At 43.7% G+C, this 14,633-nt stretch overlaps 1 protein-coding gene across 3 annotated transcripts in view; it reads right to left on the reverse strand.

Moving 5' to 3' along the window:
* The window catches only part of Ehf (ETS homologous factor), a 40,430-nt gene that overhangs the window by 24,975 nt on the left and 822 nt on the right, over positions 1-14,633 (reverse strand). The gene's annotated exons all lie outside the window — the stretch shown is intronic.

Raw genomic sequence — 14,633 nt, forward strand, 5'->3', positions numbered from 1 at the left:
CACCCCTGGTTGAAAATTAGGGTTCAAACTAAAGCCTGAGGAGGTGGCAGCTGAGGCTCTGATCCTGCTGGTATGGCAACCTTGGCCTTTCTAAATGTTTTTCTCCTCTCCTGAGAAGCAGGCAGTGTCTGTCCTAGCTACACAGACTCACTGAGGATTAAACACAACAGGGACTGGTGAGTTTACAGAACCTTGCCTGGCACACGAAGCCATTGCTAATCAGTGGTTGAGAAGAAGCACCAGGTACCTAGGCATGTCCTGGTTCTAGATTGCATTTAACTGGAGATAAAATAAATCATGACTTGGCCTATTAAAACTACACTATAACAAAGTAAGTTTTATTTCATACCCAACGAATGAAATAAAGTTATACAGGGATTAAAAAAATGTTCAGTCTCTTATCCCTTCTACATGGGTAGGGATAATCAGAGAGAAGAGTATTTGACTCAGTGATCTTATTGATAATCTAGACTTTTCCATTTTCCAACATGACACCCCTCTGTGCAGAAGTTCATAAGTATGACAGTTTAGGGAACAAACTGTCATCCTTTTTCTAAGGAAAGGGAGTCAGCCATGCTACCCACAGAGCAAAATCCAGACAACTACCTCATATGCTAGGTGACTAGTTGGGACCTGTTGGACAATCAGCAACAAATTCCCTACAAGTAATGAGCTGTCAGCTTCTCTGAGAATCATGTGCCACTAAGGGATTGGCCAACCCAGAACTTAATTCTCCAGAGAGAAAGTGCTATAGTGGATTGGGTGGTCGTTGTCTTATTCTTGCAGGAGAGGCAGAGCCCTGTGTCCATTGCTGTCTTAATGGGTGGTTTAATGTAAACAACACAACACTCTAAAATGTTGATTACAGAGGCTGCCTCCGAGCTTTCCTGATGTCCTGGGACTGCTCTACATCCAGGCCATCATCAAAGCCTCTCTTCTCTTACAGATGAGGGAAAGCCCAGCCACCACACACAGACTGAACCACTTGGGAGAAGCACATAAAGGAGAGAATGGAACACTTGGCCTGACTCTAAAATTTAAGCCTTGGATTTTTGCTACAGTTAGTGGGGGATTTTTCCATGGGAGAAGGTGAGGCCTACCCACAGAAACTGACTCATCCTGGATCTGAGCTTGAAAGATATGTTCAAGAGTATTGGAAAATTCCAACTCAGCTCAATTTGCCTTGGTCTTCAGGATAGTCCTTAAATTCCAAGATCATGACATATATCACAAGGGATGAGATTTTGGTGGTCATGCTGATTATGGGAAAGTACTATCTTATTTACAGCCTCATTGTCCCCATATGACAAAGTAGAGGCTACAAAGGTAAATAAGAATGTTTAGAAAGGATCAAGCATCATGTGTGTGGTCACTGTCCAATCCCCATTAGTTCTTAAGATAGGATTGATGCATAAGATCTCTCTTTAAGCTGGAAATTGGCTAGCTTTGGGAACATTATTAGGGTATGGCTATATCCCTCAGAAGCACAAGAGTGTAAGAGTCTGGGAGCCATTAACTATGGCGTCCTATTCGAAATCCTGGCTTTGCCAGATTATCTACAGGGCAAATTCACACAAGTTATTTAACTTCTCCAGGCCTCAGTTTCCTCATTTATGTTATGAGGATATCCTGAAATGGACTTCTGAGTGAGAAAAAATGAAATGACACCTAATACGTGCTGAGAAAAATCTTGGACACATGATAAAGGCTTCATAAACATCAGGTGACTTTTACAATGATAATATTACTAGCAATCTTGTCATCATCATTTTTGAACCTCCAAGGAGAAAACTGAGAGCCAAATTCATTTCAAGCAAAGCCTCAGATCTCTGTCATCTGTACAATTCTCCAGTTCCAGCTGCTGGAGCAGCCAAGCCTTGAGCTTGTTCTCCAGTTTCCTGTGCTATCCTGGACCTGGTGTTGTTCTGTGGATGCACCATTGCTCCATAGCTGAGCAGCCAACAGCTGGACTGTTGGCAGAGTTCTGTAAACTATCACTCCATCCCACCAGTTCCCTCACTCTCTCACCAACCACATTGTGCCTGAGGCTGCCAAGCCCAGCGGAAGGGCATGTATTCCCAAGCTCTATGTGACCACAGGCTTGGCTTTGCCCACAGCCCATGGCTATTGTGGTAGGACACTAATAGACGGGGAGAGCAACCATGGCTATAACAAAACATGGCCACAGATGTCTCTGCCCTGTTGGATCCTTTAATATAGGAATACTCAATGACTTCAAAGATTGGGCTCTGAAACTTGGGGTATAGGAACAGAAAAAGAAAGAAAGGAGACAACTTTGGGATTCTGAGAGAGTAATGAAGTCCTGTATCATACAGGAAGTTCTGCCCAGCCTCAGGACTCCTAACAAGACTGCTCTACTGGCATCTCTTCTAAAACATACGAAGAACCTCCCAGAAAAGACAAACAAGGCCAACATAGACTTGCTCAGCTAGAAGTAGGTCTTTCTTTTGCTTGGTGGTAAGAATCCCAGGACTAAATGCTATAAAATTAATCATTTTTATTATATTATAGAGACTAAAACTTTGAGAATATTTTAATGTGCCAGCTACATCTTGAAAACATCATCTCAGCAGATGCTGATGCTTCCCACAACTCCTTGAGGCATTATATCATCCAACAGGTGGCCTACTGAAGCTCAGAGAAGTTTGGCAACTTGTTCCAGGTCATGGGGCTCAACATAATGGGAACTAACTGAAAATTCAAATTCAGTCTAACAATAATGCTCAGAAGAGTCTAGAGCACCTCTCAACTCATTTGTAACCACAGTTCCATTCCTCATAATATACAAGCACTTATATTTGCACAATAAATAGATACACATAGATACCTGTGTACATACCTATATAATATGCACCCCCCCCCCGATAATGCCGCAGAGTTATTTTCAACTTAGTATCTGAGAAATAAGTTGGCCCATAATTATTGGGTTTACCTGAACTAGATCCCAGGAAAAAGGGTATAGTTTACTCCTATTACAGATGGAGGGTGTACTGAGAACAGCCAGCATTATGTATTCCCTGTCCTCAGCCCCAGGAACTGTGAGTGAAGGCCACAATGTACCTCCTTCACATCTCCCTTCTTCTTCAGTCAACCACACTCTCTCCATGCTGTCACAGAACTGGTTGCCATGGGACACATTTATTTCTCAAGCTAGGAAAGCAATTAAGCCATCTAAATAATTACTTGTTCTGTAACAGCAACAGCCAGACCATTCTCCATCCTTACTCAAAATTGCCAGCAGGTGAATTCACAGCATTTGTGCTAAAGATGTTGCAACAGCTTACTAACTTCCTGTTTCAATTTGACTGTTCTTTCAAAGGACTACTCCCAAGCAGGAGAAAAGAAAATTCATATTCCTGTGAAAGGCATCTGAATAGAACAGGCTTTTACAAATGAACCACAATGTGAAGCGAACTTGGAGAATGTATCTGATCCTCTTTGAGTTACATCATAGCTAGCTTCGTATCTTCCTAGTGTGTTTTGAGACAGGCAATTCTTGTTTCCAGGGGCAACATCTGAAGTATATTCCTGGGATATTGAGTGCTTTCATGACCAATAATGCAATATGGGAAGGGTGAGGCTGGCTCTACAGTAGATATACCTTATTGGCTGTAGGCCACTGGGAAATAGACATATTGTGCTGATCTCTATCAGCCTCGGTGCCAGACCCAGACAAGATGGCACATACTGACAGTGGCAGGCACCAAAACTGATCAAAATAAGATTACCTGGAATAACCCACAGGGCCTCTGTCAATTTCATTCAGATATGATAAACTAGATTGAATCTCAAAAGATCACAGGGCCTATTGAGACTTCAGTAGAAGTTGTTGTTCTCTCCTTCTAACAAAAAAAATGTGCATATGCTTCTGCTTCGACACCTCTGTCCTATGGGTCACTGTCCCTCTAAGGATCAGATGCTGATGCCTAAAGATCTACTGACACCATTATAGTTACCACTGATAACATTATACTGAATCTCTGTGCTCACACGACATTAGAATTTTAAGAAAACTTTATGACAGACACAGGTTAGCAGAGCTAAGTGAGGTGCAGTCTCTAAGAAAGATTTGCAAGGTTCCAGCCCTGTTCTCTTGGTGCTGCCTTGGTGCCTCCCACTGGGACCTTTCCTGAACCATGCCACATCCTAGGTGGGTAATTTCTAAGAATTCACCATTTTCCTTACTACCTCTGAACCTTAAAAATCTGTCTCTTTGCTATGGCTACTTATGGGCTTCAAAGTCCAGTGACCACAAGTTAAAGAAAGTATAGTAAAGCCACAGCCTCGTTCCTACCTCAGCTTTGGATGAAACTTGACAGATGTGGAGACTTTAACATCCCAGATGATGCCTACAACAACCACCTTCCAAATTATCTTGAGAAACTGGGACTGACTCTCAAGCGTAGCAGATACAGCATGGCATGCCCACCACCCCAGGAAGAGTTGAACTTCAACCCACAGCATCCTACCTGAACCTCTGAACCTGTATTTCTAAGGCCCTTTCTTCAAACCCTTGAGCATCTCACAGCTGAAAATGTCTAGTCTGTAGACTCACTGGCCTGCTCTTACTTCAGCTTCTCCCTACCAGGTAACTTACTCCTAGAGACATCAGCCATCATAGAAATGTCCATAAACATGAGAACAGCCCTTGTAAAGCCAAGAGACAAAAGACTCTGTCAGGAGAATTCAAGGCCCAATCTGTCTGTGGAGAACCTACTGCAAATTGTTTGTCAACATGACACAGCCCAGGCTCTGATGCTAGGATCCCCAAACTGCTACATTCAACAGTGGCTAATTACTTAACCGAGTGCACCTCTAAAGATAAACAGATACTCTGACTTCAGACCATTTCCAGGTGGCCTTTAGGATGGTTGTTGTTGTTGTTGTTGTTGTTGTTACTTCAGAAGAACCTTGTGACCGGTTGGGTGACCTTTGACCTGACCTCACCCCACCTCCACTTTTAAAAGATTATTTAACCACCTGGGTGTTAAGCCTTCAAAACTGATGAATCAGCCTTCATAGGAGAGAAACCATCTCTGAGAAATACTTGTTCAACTATTACAAATATGTACTGGTCCCTTCCAATTAACATCTACCTATAATAGATGCACTGCCTCCTGCTAGGTGCTGAAGAAAAAAATAATAGCGAACAAAACACAGATGCCACCCTGCACTAATAGATTATCAGCCAAGTCGAACTTCCAAACAATAACAGATCTTTCCAAAGTCGCCTGAGCTCACTCATCTCCTTGGTAATGGAATGGGAGCAAGAACAGAGAATGTCAGGCAACCCTCTCTGGCATTTGGGGAGAAGTAGTCACAGAAAGAATTCCAACAAATTTAAAAAGCAAGTCAGATCCTCTTCTCTCCAGCAACCCCATCCCCTTGCCCTCTGAGAAAACCCTTGCTGTGACACGGAGTTGGCACAAGATAATGCCTCTGAGTTTCACAAAGCAGCCTCGGCCAAAACCAATCTCCACTTGGGGCAGAATAAAGCAGCTGGTTGTCTGCATGGCTGAAAGTCTGTTCCCAAGACAATGGCATACTTATGTGTCGGAGGGTCAGGAGTGGGTTGTTAGCATAGAACCCACCATCCACAGAGCTGTTAATTCAGTTGTTGGCAGGGGCTTCTGTTATCTTCTGAATACCTCCCAGAGGGGATAAGCCCTACCTCTTCATTTGAGTTGGCAGCAGGATTATTTTTTTGCACCTGTTGCTCTACTCCGATAACAATGCAGTTAGGCATTGATTTGTTGGAAAATAAACAGAAAAAAAAGCAAAGAAAGGCATCTGCCCAGACAGCCTGAGCTGGTTTGTCTCAGCTTCATGCCAATTTGTTTTTCCTATAAAAACCAGAGAAAACCCTATACTTTCAGTTTTGAGGCTGTCCTCCCACTCCCTTGGGAGAAAAGGAGGTATCAAATAGGCCAGTGGGAACTGGCAGGGCCCAGGAGCCAGAAGGCTTTGTACTTTTCCATTGGCTGGTTTGCAAGGGCATTGAGGGGTATCCAAGGTCTGCAGAATGATATGGCCAGCCTCCAGCCAGCCTGGGTTCAGATCAGAAACGAGATCTGAAGCACGGAGAAGGGACTATTGGGTGATGATCCAATCCCAAACCACACTCTTCAAATGGTTGACTTCTATAAGTCAGGGTGTTCAGAGAGGAGGCAAGACCAAAAGTAGAAACTTGGCACACACATCCCCAGTCTCAGTCCGGTCTCTCTCACAGATGTCCAACATCCAGTCTCGGTGAAAACTCTAGTTCCTAGACCATGGCTTTCCCATCTCAGAAGTGAGTCTAACCATACCTATATCAAAACCAGGTTGGAAAAACTCATTCCTGCTCTTCCAAGGGCTTTGAGGTCCCAGGAGGAAAAGGACCTGAGAAGCTCCAGGAATGACTTTTTTTCTCTAATCCAAACAATATGGTACTCTCATTTCTCATTAGTTTGTCAATAACGCATGATGAGTTAAGCCCCCAAAAGGCCATAAAGTACTAAACAAATCACTCAAACAAAGATGATGAACAGCATCAATTAGCCAATGACTTCATCACCCAGCCTTCAGCGCAGTCAGAGGAAACGAAACATCTTCATATTTTTTTTTCAGGCATAGTCATAGGCAATATACATCGCTCCTCCATAAAAAACACCTTTTCCCCAGCCTTCTCTGAACCACAGGCCCATTACCACCAGGGGCTTAAAGGGTCAGAGAGCAGTGGGGAGAGACTGTGGAACAGGTAGGGCTTGTGCCTTCCTCTCTGAGTGTTAAGGACAGGGTGATCCTGTAGGGGTGGGACATGGTTGGCTGAGCACTCCCAGGCATTCTTGTCATGAGCAGGGCAGGGAGTGCTCACATCAAATCAGGCAGCAGAAAAAGAAGAGGTTTAACAACACCCTTAGTTGACTGAAAAATAAATAAGACCAACTGCACAGGAATGCGGGAAGGGTGGAGGGAGGTAAGGGGTGGGGATTGGAAGCAGGGAGGGGTTGAGATGGACTAGGACAATGGATGTGACCAATTTAAGAGTCAAGTTTCCTCTGAGGGAAACACCAAAATGTCAAGCCCAGCCACCAATCTGAAATCTCAGAAACTGTATAAATATCGAACAACAACAGAAACTAAGACAGGGAAGGCAGTTCACATGTGTTTACTATGTGGTCTGAATGGAGCCAAAACCACACATAAATTATCTCCTGGAACCCTCCTGAGAACTCTTAAGCATAGTTACTAAGCATGCCTCCATTTTATAAAGAAAAAGGCACAGTAAAATTTAAAAACTTACCCGATGATCTGGTAAACAGACAGGGGGTATTATAAGTGTATTGGAAATGGATGGGGAAAGCAGCCTGGTTCTTCGCAGCTTTGAAAATGGGTCTCTCTGTCACTAAAGAATGGAGAGACATCTCCTAGGACCTCATACTTTCCATTTAAAAGCATCTCAGTGTGAGTTCCAAGCCAGTTTGGTCTACAGAGCTAGTTCCAAAATAACTAGGGCTGTTACACAGAGAAACTCTGTCTCAAAAAACAAAAAGAAGCAAACAAAACACCAACCAAAGCAACAATAACAAAACCAAAAGCATTTTAGAATGGCTCCTTGAAGTTTCCCCCTAAATGTGAGGGGGAAATGTGCTGAACATCCTGTGCTCTAGAAGGAAGGCCTTGAGTGAACAAGAGTCTAGATCCTAAAAGGATGCTGACTCATGGCCCCCAAAACACACTCATGAAAACTTAAGTCTGGGTGGAGGAGACACTGAAGATATCTCCGAGTGATACAGTACAGCTGAGCATGTGAGAACCCCTTGGTTCAATCCTCAACACCAAACCCTTCAGTCTGGCTTCCTGTTGAAAGCCCCAGATTGACTCAGGGGTTGAAGTGGCTGCCTGAAGCCACCTCAGACCTATTAGACTTAATAAGAGATCACTAGTAATAGCAGGAAGCCCTGATGAAAATTAAGGAGAATTTATAGCCCCTTTGGAGGTCGCTGGAAGTTTGAGGGAAAACCTGCTAGTGCCAGGAACACCATAGCACCGAAAGAGACTGGCTGTGTCGTTTGGGAACCTGATTTCCACCAAAAGAGATCCAGCAAAGCCTTCCGCAGAGCCAAATGTGGTAGGTCTCCAAACTCAACCCAGAAACTCCAGAGACCCTTGTAAGCCTCTATCTTCATCTTTGCAGTTTCAGAAACAAAGAACTTCCAAATTGCCTTGCAAATTTAAAGATGGATTTTTAAAGAAAATGTAGCTTTCCTCTTTGTTCAGATAACCATCCAATGATAGAGATAAGAAACCCAAGATTCTTTGTAGATTCTTCCTACAAGAATCTGGCCCCTCAGCACACTGGGTCTTATTTTCCCTCCAGAGGACATGTAACAAGCTCTCTGGAAATTCAAGAATGAAAACCCACCATGAAGGCAAATACGTCAAGCCCACAAAGGCTTTCCTAGGAATTAAATCCTGCCACACTAACAATGACTTGGCCCATCGCATGGTTACTTCAGAGGAAACTCTCAGTGTACAAACAAAACAAGAACTTGCCAACTGCACAACTCCACTTTCCCCTCTTCTGATCCAAGCCTCGGCGTTGTACCAGGGTTAGTTTATGAATAAGATGAACATGTACAGAGGTCCTCCAAAGCAACTTCCCCGATGGTGGGGCCCCATATTTCAAGAACCTCGCTATGATGAAAGGCAGCATAAGCTACAGAATGTAGGACTCTACAAATGGAAAATGAGAGCCCCTTGTTCAAACCTTGTTAAGAATGCTAAGCCAGGTATGATTGCACATTCTTGTAATACCAGCACTTGAGATACCCACCCAAGAGGATAAGTATGAGCCAACCTGGACTACATAGTGAGTTCCAAGCTAGCCCTAGCTACGTAGTGGGGGAGGGGGGAGAGGGAAAGAGACAGGGGAAAGAGAGAGAGAGAGAGAGAGAGAGAGAGAGAGAGAGAGAGAGAGAGAGAGAGAGAGAGAGAGAGAGAGAGAGAGAGAAAGAATATACAGTTCAACAGCATTGCACCAGGGCTTAAACTGAACAGTCTCTACCTATATAGCCACATAAGTCTCCTCTGATGCTGGCCCTGACCAAGATCAGCCCCACTTTTACCTTTACCCCATCAAGACTATCATCACTGAGAGTGGAGTGATCTTTTCTGCCTCTGATTATCCCCATGATCTTGCCTTCTTAGATGGATTAGAGAATGAAAAAAAATTATAACATTCAACATAGCTGGGACCCCCTCATCTCTGTCCTACGGCATCCACTAGGCAAACAGCATTTACTAACATTATCTTTATTGTTACTGTCTTCATATGCCCTACATCCATACAAGTATATCCATAACTCCAAGGCCATCTATAAGCAGAAAGAACACATTCCCCTGTCGTGATGAAGAACTGATCTGCTCAGCAGACATTTCCTGTGCAAGAGAATGCTGTACCTTAGTTCCTCCCCCACTTTCTTTTTCTGTGGACTCTCCGTGCAGTCTGTTGAGGCTTGTGAGCCTCTTCTCAATTATGCTGAATATGTGATATTCAAATGAGTGCTTCGTTAACACACTAAATTAGAATATTTGTCACATATCTAATCACCTCTGTGATGTCAGATGTCAATACTTTGATACCTCTGTAACAAGTACAATGTGATATAAAAATATGATTTTCTTGGGAATTATTACCACAGTCATAGTGAATACTAATAGGGAGTTTTGCCTACATTCATATTGAGAGATATGTTAAATTATAATTGAAAGTTACTAAAAATAATAATGTCATTTTTTTCTATGTCACAGTTCCTAGGTCCCCTGAATTCTCTCCTTTGGATAGTAGGTTAGAACTCTGGATGTTTTACTGACAGTAAGGACTATTCAACTTGGTCTTTAGAAATGACTTGCACCTGTCCACAACATCTCAACAATTTAGTAAGAGTCAGACTCACAAGATCACAGCAAAATAAGTAGATACACACACACACACACACACACCAAAGCCTCTAGATGCCCATGGTCCATGTTTTCTGCAACAGAGATCAGTGGATGTCTGAGAAAACTCTTAAGAACTGTAGAAGTAGGCACTCTTCCACACAGCTGGGTTATCTGGTGAACAATCTGAAGAGAGACATTTCTTTTAGGGCCTCCTACATGCCAGGCATCAAGGATAGAAATGTGCTGTAAGGCCACCCCCATGTGTGTTGTGGATTGAAAGGAGCTCAACATGCGACTCAATTTGGGGGTCTCCTATTAATGTGCACTTCCCCATTCCTTGATGCCCACCATCTCCAGTAAAAATTAAGTATCAGTTTCTTCCCCAGAGTCAGAGTTTAGAATGCAAGCTGGCATGACAGGAAAAGAATCATAATAATTTGAAAAAACAGAATTTAATACTCATCTGCTCCAACTCAGTGGAGATGGAGAGAAAACGCCCAGACTGAATACTTCTTGCCTTCCAGTTTACAAATTACTACTATGAATTACTCATGAGCATTGTCTGAGTGCTCATGTTCTTTGCTTAATTTAATACTTATTGACCCTGCATAGTAGATGTTATCCACCCATTTTCTGAATAAAGAGACTTGGATACTAAGGTTTACAGAATCTCCCCCCAAATCACTCAACTAGCCAGTGGCAGTATCCAATTTAAAGTCGGGTACGCTGACTTTCCATCCAGTGTTTATCTTACCACATCCCAGCAAAACCCGTGCCTAGTCATGACAGCTCAATGCTGCCTGCCCCTTCAGACAGTCAAAATCTACTCTTCGTTTGTGATCTTCCACACAGCCTCTAGCCAGTGGAGGGAAGGTAGCAGAATCTCAATTGGCTGCTCTTTAATTTCTTAAAAAGAACAAAGTTAGGCATAGGCTAATTTTCAGGCCAAATCTGCAGCCCACACAAAACCAAAACAAGTCTGGTCAGCAGTCTTGGGGAAGGCAGAACTGATAATAACTCTCCCTTCATCTCTCCTCAAGACTGTAACAGCAACCCTACTAAGGGAAGCTTGTCAAAGGCTCCCAAGAAATTCCAGGGCAAACTCTGTACAATGACCATGTTCACCAGACTCTGTCGTCATAATGAAGAATAACCTCTTTATTCTGAGAAAGGCTCATCAGAGTTAAGCTGGTATCAGGTCGGGGAAAGAGGTTATTAGTGACTAAAGTTTCTCAGATCCATACCTGGCAGAAGATCCCAGTCCCAAAGACTGTTTATTGTGAGTCTGTGACACAAGGAGAGCAAGAAGCAGCTGGAAGGCCACCTTGACTTCACCACAGTTACATCAAAGAAAGCGTGCATCTAGACAAGGTTATTCAAGCTACGTTTTCATAGTGAAATAGTTGAGTTAATGGAATGTTTGGTTCCCTTAACAGGCACACAATTATCTGCTTTGCTCCTTGACCCTTTTTTATTTTAGGCTTATGCCATCCGAAATCATGTTTTGGGTGCATCTATACACATCATAATTTAAATAAATGATCAAAAACCCTTAGCAATGATTATAACGCTGAGAAATAAGTGAGAGATCGGGAGAGTTGATACAAGTAAAGCCAGGTGATAAGAAGCCCAGCCTCGAACGACAAACCAACGACACACTGTGGTTAGGTGCTAGTGAAATCATTTTCAAAGGAGCATTTTACAGGATGTCTCTTTTAAAACTAAGTCAATTAATACCCTAGAAGCCTCTTTAAGTGGGACACCGTGCTTGACCCTGTTGTAAGCTCTGACTGCTTTAGATACAGAGCTGAGCTATCTGGAAACAGCACAGGCCCCAGGTGAGCCCAACTAGCCCTGTTGCCCACAAGATTACCATCGAGTCATCCTCGAGGACAGGGTCCACATCCTTCTCATCTGCCCAGTCACCCACAGACAAATCAGGGCAGCCCAGGCCGAGTGCATGCCAGGTGGGAAGTCTCACCCCCGGCTGACCCAGAGGTAGCTCTTGTGCTTCCTCAAGGGCTGTTTCACATCACCTGCTGCCTGTCATCACAAGATGCCCAGTTCTGCTATCTCACTGGCTCTGGACCTATGGATTAAGACGGGATGCCATGGGCAATTGGCTGCTGAGACACCACTACCACCAAAGAAGGCTGCCAGTTCCATTCTTCACCAGCCTATTCTTAGCCCTACTTCTGAAGAGCCTAAGGGAGACACTTAAGGACCCCCAGTGGTCTTTCTGTCTCGGGGGCATCTGTCGCCCCTGTCTATGTTCCCATAGACTAAAATCCTGCTGACGCTCGGCATGGTTGTTTCATCTACCTTGGCCACCACAGCCAGCAGAATCTGTGAGTTCAAATATATCTTAAAGGCATTCAGGATGTATAAAAGAGGACACTAAACCCAGAGAGATGCAGTGTATTGCTCTGAGCCTCCCAAACTGGCCAGGTCTCCTGGCTGCCATGCCGATCACTGTCCCACCAACTGCCTTCCCAGCACTGTGCTCTGATTACTCCAAAGACAACGCCAGTCAGCCTCCAGGGACGATCCTTAAATAATCTTTGTTCCCATCAAAAGGCAGTAAAGTGTTCATCAACTGACTCCAAAGGACTGATAGAATGTCTGCTCCAGAGCATCCTGTTTTCCTCACTCTGGTGCCATTTGCTAGAAAACACACCCATCCTAAGATAAGCGTCAGGAGCAGCTACTCTCCCCACAGCATTGCTGTCACTGATTTCCTACATATCTTCATACTCTGGTCCTTGAAAGTTCCAACCAGTATTTTAAAAAAAATTCACAAATTTTAGTAAAAGCAAAAATGTCTGCTTAGAACAAATTCTACCACTTAAAATCATTTTATAAAGTGATGTGAAATGTCAAAGTGAACTACCCACCCTCTCCTACCAGCTGTTGGGAATCGAATTAAGAAAAGTTGGGCAGTGTGGCAGCCTCCTGCCTCACTGCTCTGAGGAAGACCCCCCCACTATAGATTTAGCTTACCCAAACTGAAAGCCACTGCTCTGTGCTCGGTTAAACAGTAACCGAAGCAGGGTCAGGGTGTGTGGTCTTGAAACGCCAAGCCAATGCTCCCCAACCAGGGCCCCACCCATAACAGAAAAGTCTGTTGCCTGTTGCTTCACCTCCACGAAAGAGGAGAGCCAGTGCTGAACAAGAGAAATCGTTTAAAACACCAGCGAAATGGAGGCACTGAAATTCAGGTTCGGGGTTCATATTAGGCTCCTTCGAACCGTGGTACTGTGTGTTGACAGGCTCTGTTTCAGTGTTTTGGTACCCTGCCCGCCTCACCTCCCAGATGTCTTCAAATACCATATCTGTTTGAAAAAACCCTAGAGAATGCCTCTATCTGAAAGGAGAGGAGACTGAGTGAGCTCTTGTGTGAGCCTCCACAACTGTGTGTGACGGTGCTATATGGAGTAAGATTCTCTGACTTAGTTAAAAATTCAAGAACGTCTAATGAACACAGCTCAGTCCTCATGCCCCCCCCTGGAGACAAAGGGGCTACGACAAGACGGAAATAAACCCTAGGACGACTCCAGAGAGTGCAATCCCACTTCCTTAGAGCCGAACATGGCCTGGAAGCATTCACCTTCTGACCTGGTGATCCCAGCTAGCTATCAGAATGTCACTAAGAACATAGCTGAACTCTCAGTTTCCATTTTTGTCTCAGTCCTTCAAAGGAGTCAAATGGGAATTGAAAGAGGATGAATGGGAAACCCTTGAGATACCCACAAATATGGAATCACGAATGTGATTGAAGCTTGTTCCATGAGAAGTCACAATATAGTAACATATAAGCTTGCATGGATATAGGTAATATTTTTTAACACACACAACAAAAAAATGTTATCAACTCGGAGACCTTTTGCATAAATGAAACCTGGGTCCAGCATACTTCCATACCCACACTACTAAGGGGTCCTAAATAAGGATGTTTTGAGTAGTCATATAACTCATAGTAGCTACCTCAAGATTGCTCTCTTTCAGACTGTCTGCTGAACAATCTAGAAACATGGAAGATAATACTCATGATATTTGGTAGTGTTTAAATGTGGTTACAAACTTCCAAATAACTCTTACATTACAGTTATTAAATACCATGGGCCCATGATGCAGCAGTACTCAGTCCCACATGGCTCCATGTTCTAATCCCATCCTTGACTGTGAAATTCTTCTGATAACACACCTGTTTCTCTTCTGCTAGAAATTGACTCTTCTCTGGACCTCGGCGGAAGTAGCACACAGCTATTCCTGATCCCTAACTTCCCCTCATACTTTGAAGGATGCGGTCTCGATGCATCCTCACACCAATTCCTGCTTTCACCAGAAATCTCAGACTCCAAACTCCCCCGTTCTCCCTGAGGTCAACACAGAGAAACAGGAGAGGCACGTGAGGACTCAAACTCAGAGAATCGTATACTTCATTTTAAAGATGTGTCAACCACAGCAACACTCAGAGAGTCCCAAAGCAGACATTTAAAAAAATGTGACTTTGCTACATTGGTGCTCTTGTAAACCATCAAGATTCATTCCTCCGCTTTTCTCTGCTCGATCCACACCGGGCCCAACACTTGTTCATGGTGTACAAACAAAATCAAAAGAGTCCCTATATTGAAGGCATTTGTTGCTGGTGAGTCATGTCTGCCTATCTGGTCATAGTATCCCCA

This window comes from Mesocricetus auratus, unplaced genomic scaffold (assembly GCF_017639785.1).
Source record: "Mesocricetus auratus isolate SY011 unplaced genomic scaffold, BCM_Maur_2.0 Super-Scaffold_100004, whole genome shotgun sequence".
Taxonomy (NCBI): domain Eukaryota; kingdom Metazoa; phylum Chordata; class Mammalia; order Rodentia; family Cricetidae; genus Mesocricetus; species Mesocricetus auratus.